Below are 6795 nucleotides of genomic sequence, written 5' to 3'. Positions count from 1 at the left end.
GAAGAGAAGAGAAGAGAAGAGAAGAGAAGAGAAGAGAAGAGAAGAGAGAAGAGAAGAGAAGAGAAGAGAAGAGAAGAGAAGAGAAGAGAAGAGAAAAAAAGAAAAGACAAAATGACAGAAAGAAAGAAAGATGAGGAAGAAAGAAAGAAAAAATATTAAGAAAGCAAAAAAAGAAAGAAAAAATACAAAAGAAAGAATGAAAGAGTGAAAGAAGGAGGGAGATGGAAGGAAAATTAATATATTACAGAAGCAGTAGTAGTAAACACAAAACTATCACAGTCATTCACTGCAATATGTCTAAACATTCATAAATGTTTCATGCATCCTAAAATGCCATGTACAAGGGATATTGCATCCCACTGAGGTTAATGAATGAATGAGTTGCCCTTGAAGGTTAATTTGCACAAACAAAAGGTCAAGGGACATCTTCAAAACAAAATATTGATTAAAGCAAGTTAAATGTTTTGACTTGAAGGAGACATGAAGGATTAAAAAGCAAAATAAAGCAGTATGGATAAGAAAGGAACAGGAAAGAAAAAAACATCACCCCCAGACACAAAGGAAATGGTAGAAAACATATCTGAATCAGCTAGTCATCTGCTAACAAGCTGTAAAGATTTCCAATGACAAGTTGTCACATTAGTTTAGTGAAACTGAAGCAGCACTTATCCCTTTTCCTGTGCTTAATCTCTCAGCAAGCTGCACAGAAACATGCTACCATGTTTAATAGGATTAGTTTAGTTCACTTTCTCCTCTCTGGAGGTTGTGACGTTTCTTGTTGGGTTTTTTTTAATTATTTTATTTTTATTTTTATTCTATTTCCTTCAACACCAGGTTCATGAATTAAATTTCACTCTGCTGAATCACCTAGGTTGTATCCATGCTCCAGGTTAGAGGCATTTTTCTCCAAAGGTTTCCCTTTTGAAAGGAGGAGGCAGGCAAAGGAAAGCAAGGAAAGGCTTTAAATTCAGCAATTACACACATGAAGCGCGCGGTTCTCTTTCTCACACAGACTGATGATGCTTTGTTGATATCAGTATAGTTATTTTTAATTCACATCAGCAGAAGAGCAGAATCAGGCCTTTGTGGTTGTGGGGTGTTCTTTTCATGCCCAAGAATACTTGGATGTTTCCCACCCCTGAAAAAAGAAAAAGGAGAAAAGAAAAAAGAAAATAAAAAAGAAAACCTGATGTGTATTTGTAGCCCTGTTCCCTCATTTAGTTGGAACAGACACAGCAAGGAAAATGATCAAAGAAAAGGCAGTTTCAACAATATTCCCCTGTCACTTCCAATTTTGTTGTCAGACTCCAAAGGGGCAGAGGAATCACCCATGGTCATGGGCACACTGCAAAAGTTTTCCTAAGTTTCTTGCATCTGGTTTTTTTCCCCCCCTTAATAAAAAAAAAAAAAAGTGGAATGCAAGCACGGAAAGCTGTCAGCTTGCAGCAAAACTTTTCTTTTCTGAGGCACCAAAATTTGGAGGATTTTTTTTGAACACAGAACTAACAACCCTCATATCTGGAGGACAAGTAGTATTTTGACCTGAAGTTTGTGACACACATCAACCATTAGGCAGAGCAGAAGAGAACCCACAAATCTGAGCACACCCAGGCTTTGCATCCAAACTTTGTGAACATAGATTACTTTTCGTTTGGATCCAAAACACCCATAACTTAGAAAATAAACAGTGTAACTACCTTATAATCTAGAAATGGCCAAGAAGAGGACTAGTGTCTACATTATAGCCTATTAATTACTAGAAAAAAGACCCAGGACTTCTACAGGAGTTCACAGACAGACTGAAATCTATGACAGGTCGCTCGCAGGGACCACTGTTGCAGGCGGTCAGGGGGCTGGGGGCAGCAAGGTACAGAAACAGAAGCACAACCACATACACCAGCCAGAGGCTGTCCTGCCACTGCCCAAGCCACCAGGCCCCAAAGAAGGCACCAGGGATGGCTTTGCTTGCAACACATCCTGAACACGAGCTGCTGGCATGGACCCCTTCTGAGGGATTAAACTCTTGAGGGAAAAAAGCTTTTCCTCCAACTATAAAATTTGGGTGGTGGGTGGGGGATTACATTTAATGCTGAGCTTTGAATCATCAGTTTGCATTCCTTAAGAGGCTGGCTGCCTATCCTCCAGGATTAAGAAGGTCTGGAGAACTCAGTGCCCAAGATGGCAGGGGAGTGGGAAGTGTGAATTTCATTCCAGTTGCAATTACTGATGTGGCAGATCGCAGGGCCGGTGTGTTTAGATTTGGAAAAGTTGCAAGACACAGGGCTGGAAGAAGGTAACAAAGGTAAATCTGGCCACGTGCAAGCAGCTATGGAAAGGAGGCAGCAGGGCCAGAGGATAGGTGGAAGCCTGCACACAAGCCTGGGGCCAGGCTGGCTGCCACTGCTCTGCCATGTGACCTTGGGCACATCACTTCACTCCCAGAACCTCAGTTTCTCTTTTGGGTAAATTAACTTTGGTTGAAGTTAAGGTGAGCACCAGTGGTGACAACCTCAGTATCAGAGGCAGCTATATACTTATTTATTTGCATTTGCACGGTTCGGCTTCTTCTCTACGAGTATCTCGGTGTCCTTTAAAACAAAAAACAAACAAACAAAAGAAAAAAAAAAGGAAAGAGCCCAAGCGAGACAGTCCCCCACCAAATTTAGCCTATCTCCCCCTGCGTCCAGACACACTTCTGCACCCTTGTCTCGCAGCCCCTGCAGCACTTACAGCTACACCGGGAGGCTGAGCGTGTCACCCCGGCCAGCCGAGCCCCGAAAGAGCACACGGGGACCTGGCCCGGGCCGGCCGTGCTGCCTCTCCGGGCCCGCGGAGCGCAGCGCAGCCCCAGCCACTCCCCGGTGGTGGAGGACCCGGTTTCCAAAGGTGTCACGTTAAAAGAATTTTCGGCAAAGCCGTGCCGGCACTTTTGCGGGCCTGGAGGGCGCCGCGGGCACCGGGCACCGATGTGGGGCCGCGCAGTGCTCGGGCTGCGGGAGCAAAGCGACGGCAGCGCAGCGTCCCGGGATGCGCCCCGTTACAGCGGGGATTTGGGGTCACTCACAGCACGGAGTTGGCCAGCGCCGGCCCCGAGCCGGGCCTCGGAATGCGGCACGGCACAGCAGGGCTTGCGAGGGTCCCCGGCGAGGAGCGGCTCTCTCAGTGCCGCGGGCCAGCGAGCAGCGCGGTTCGAGCGGCCGGGCCCCGATCCGGCTGCCGCCTTGCGAGCCCCGACGGGCCGGGCGCCGCGGCCGCGAAAGGTTTCGCCTCGCACCGGTGCCGGGCTTTAGGGCGGGTGTTGCCGGCCGCATCTCCTCGCGATCCCGACACCGGCAGGGACATGTAATTTTTTTTGACTCGGAGCAGCTCCCGTGCGACAGCTCCGGCAGCCGCTTCAGCCGGTCCCGAGCGATTTCTTAGTGATCTGCTGCGGGTGGCTTGTCGCGTTACTCATGCACCCGCGTTAGGGATCCCTCTCCCCGCCGCGGAGGTAGCGCGGAGCCTCCGCCCGGCCCGAGGCGGCGGCCAGTCGGGCCCCGGCGGCGGCCAGAGACGAGCCGGCGCGGGGCACACGCGTTCCGCCCCCGCGGGCAGGGCAGGGCTGACCCCGGGGGGCGGGTTTGCTGCCCGGGCCGGCTCCCAAACTTTTGGCACGGAGGGCAGCCCTCTCAGCACAGCCTGCTGTCCGCACCCAGGCGCGGAGCTCGGCGCCGCGGGTCCCCTCTAGTGAGACCGATCCTCACAGTGGAACCGGGACTAGCGGAGCAGCTGCCCGCCTCAGCAGCAGCACCAGCAGCAGGGCGAGCAGGGGGCGACGTGCGGCCCGGCCCCTCGCCGCTGGCACAGAGTGGCGGCGCAAGTTTTGGCGCGCCTGCCTTGGCTGCCCTCGCCCCATCGGGGCTCTCCCCTCCACTCGGAACTCCCTCTCCCGCCGCCCCGAGGGGCGGGCGCGGGCGGACGGGCCCGGCGAGGCAGCGCCTTCCTTACCTGTCGCCGAGCGCCCTGCAGCGCTCCGCTGCCGCCCGGCCCTCCGCAGGACGTTATTCCCTCTCCCTGGTGTATGTTCCCGCTGCCCGCAAGCCTGAGGCTGTTTCCCCTGTTCAGCCTCGCCTCACCGCCGGCAGCGGCCGGGCAAATCTCCGCAGCAGCCGGGGCAGGGAGGGGTGCGAGTGCTCCCTGCCCCGCGCCGCGGAAAGCCGCGGTCAGGCGGGACAGAGCGCGCCCGACAGGTTTCGGTCCGGATCGCAGCCCGGACCTGCCGAGATCCACTTTTGTGGGTTTTTTGTCTCCCATTTTTTTTCCCCCCAAGCGTTCCACCGGAGCCGGACGTGAGCGGGATGGGATAGGGTTAAGTTGACCTAAACTTGGGTCGTGCTGCTCAGGGGGCCGGGGCCGCCAGCACCGAAGAACCGTGTCTCAGTACCACCGGTTGTTCCACGCGCCGCAACCTGATGCTCGATTTCGTGTTTATTTCCTGCCTCCCACGTGGAAAATGCCCGCGCGGCTCCTGCTGACAGCCCCGCGACGCGCGGCGGAGCCGCTGCCACTGAGCGGCAGCGAGGGACGTCGTGCCGCGAGCTGGGCGGCCACGGGCCCGTTTCTCCTAAAGTTTGTGACCCGCGTGGGGCGGCAGCGCCCGCAAACGCGGGTTTGCTCCACCGCCCGATGCTTTACGCGTGAAAGAAGCGCACCCTGGGGCCCCGGCACTGCTCTGCGGAAGTCTTCTCGCGTGGAAAACTTTACCGCACGGGGCACCGCAGAGCAGCCCCCGCCCACGCGGGGGTGACTCTCCTAAAGTTTGTCACCCACTCCTCTCCACGCGGGGCGGCTGTTGTCCGCCCCTTGCCGGTGCGCCGCAGAGGTGGCGGGGGCGCCCCGTCGGGCCGCTTCTGCCGGCGCTCCCGCCCCGTGTCCATCCGTCCGTCCGTGCCTGCCGCAGGTGCGCGGCCGCCGCCACCTTCCCGCGGGGGCGGGGCGGGGCGACCCTAACCCCCCCGCGCTCCCCTCTCCTCTCTCCCCGCTCCTGCCAAGTTCTCCCCGTCCCCCCCGTCCGTCCCAAGGAGCCTCCCGATTGGGCGCCGGGCCGGGCCCACGTCACTCCGAATGTGACGTCTAGTCTTCCTGTTTCCTTCAGCTGTGTCTTAAAGTAAATCTTGTGGCGGTGCGGAGCGCTGCTCGGCTCGGCCAGCCCAGCCCAGCCCATCCCAGCCCTGCCCCGCGTCGCTCCCGCCGCCCCCGCTCCGCGCCCGCCGCTCCGCTCCGCTCCGCTCGGCGCCCGCAGCCCCGCGGCCGCTGCCCGCCCGCACTCCCGCCCGCGGTCGCCCTCCCTGCCCGATTATCATATTCATCAGCGGCGGGGCTGCCGGCTGCGCGCGCGTGTCCGCGTGTGCGTGTGTGCGTGTGCGGGGCGCGTGTGGTGTGTGTGCATGTGCGTGTGCGTGTCGCCCTTTCTCTCGTTCCACCGGCAAAAAAAAAAAGCGAGGCTCAGTTTCGTCGCCTTTGCACGGAGTAAGTACCCGCTGCCCCTCCGCGCCCCCTCCGTCCCTCCCCGCTTTCTCGGCCTTTTCAGATCTTTCGGGTTTTTAAAATTTTTTTTTCCCCCTAAATTCACACTTGCTTGGGCTGCTCTAAATGGTCCGGGGGGATGGGGGGGGGAGGGGGGTGATGAAATCCCCAGCAAAATATTTATCACCGTTATCAAACCTGTGCTTCTTTTTCCAGGGGGCAAAATTGCAGTGACTTTATTAGCTGAGTAGTTTTAATTCCCCGGTAGATAAAGCGGTAAGGATTTGTGAGCGGTAAGGAGCCCGATGGAGCGCTCACCGTAGCCTGCCCAGGGCTGAAGAGTAAGTGACCTGCTCGTTGTTAGGTGATCCTCCCCCCCCACCGTTCCCCTTCGCTCTCTGGCTGCCACCTTTTGTGGACCGCTCTTTATTTTATTCCGTGGGTTGGAGGGCAGTTTTGCGGGGACGGAAAAAGCAGCGAGTATTTGGCTTCTTCTTGTTGTTCCGAGCTTCCTTCTCCCCCCATCTCCGCCGAAGTTCCCCATCCCCGCTTTAAACTCCTGCTCCGCTCCTCCGAGCCTTCTCTTTGTCCTGTTTATTATAGCTGCCTTGCTTTTTGTCTCTTCCAATTTGCCTGTCATTTGCATGTCGCTACTTCTCCTTTTTAACCCAAGCCGGGAAGGACAGGGACTTTTTATTCTTACTCTTCTTACCCTTGCAATTACTTTTTCATTTCCAAGTGTGGGACGAGCTGCGAATTGTGGAAATGTATAGAAAATGGAATTTGAGTGGTAGGTAGCGAGCACATGAGAAGAGATCAAATGCAAGTCGCGGGATAAGAGCCTTGATCTGGGAAAAGATTAGGATTATTGGTACTTTCTGTTTGTTTGGTTGTTGTTTGTTGATTTTTTTCCTCCGGGGGGGATTTAATTCTTTCTTAGCCGTTGATGGAGATCTTTCTTGGCTTTTTCGATTTTCTGTTTAGCGGCTGAGTGACCCGGCTCACTCTGCCATGTGTTTGCACGGAGTTAAAGCGCAGGAGGGAGCGGTGTTGGGGGGCGTGGGGCCTGCGCGGAGGGGGCGCGCAGGGCAGCGCTGGGGGGGGGGCCCGGCCCGGGCGGGGGGGGCGCCGGGATCGCGGGGCCCGACTGGAGCAGGCGGCCCGACGGGCTCCCCGGGCACGGCCCCGCTCCGCCCCCGCGGAGCGCCCCGTGCCGGGGAGCCGTGCCCCGGGAGCCCGTCGGGCCGCCTGCTCCAGTCGGGCCCCGCGATCTCGGCGCCCCCCCCGCCC

General features: G+C 56.4%; 1 protein-coding gene across 4 annotated transcripts in view; it reads left to right on the top strand.

Annotated features, from left to right (window-relative positions):
- The first annotated feature begins 5267 nt into the window (after nucleotides 1–5267).
- Nucleotides 5268–6795, top strand: part of PROX1 (prospero homeobox 1) — a 50293-nt gene continuing 48765 nt past the window's right edge. Inside the window, exons 1-2 of one of the 4 annotated variants that reach the window (XM_042051524.1) lie at nucleotides 5268–5508; nucleotides 5774–5846. The gene's annotated coding sequence lies outside the window, so the exon portion shown is untranslated. Of the gene's footprint in view, nucleotides 5509–5721; nucleotides 5847–6795 lie in introns of all 4 variants that reach the window. The other 3 variants (XM_042051522.1, XM_042051526.1, XM_042051523.1) reach the window with 3 other exon arrangements.

Source organism: Corvus kubaryi, unplaced genomic scaffold (genome assembly GCF_017639235.1).
Source record: "Corvus kubaryi isolate FWS band 111438036 unplaced genomic scaffold, C.kubaryi_AGA036_p1.0 76, whole genome shotgun sequence".
Lineage (NCBI taxonomy): Eukaryota > Metazoa > Chordata > Aves > Passeriformes > Corvidae > Corvus > Corvus kubaryi.
The sequence above is the reverse complement of the archived record's forward strand: the minus strand, read 5'-3'. Positions and strand labels throughout refer to the sequence as shown.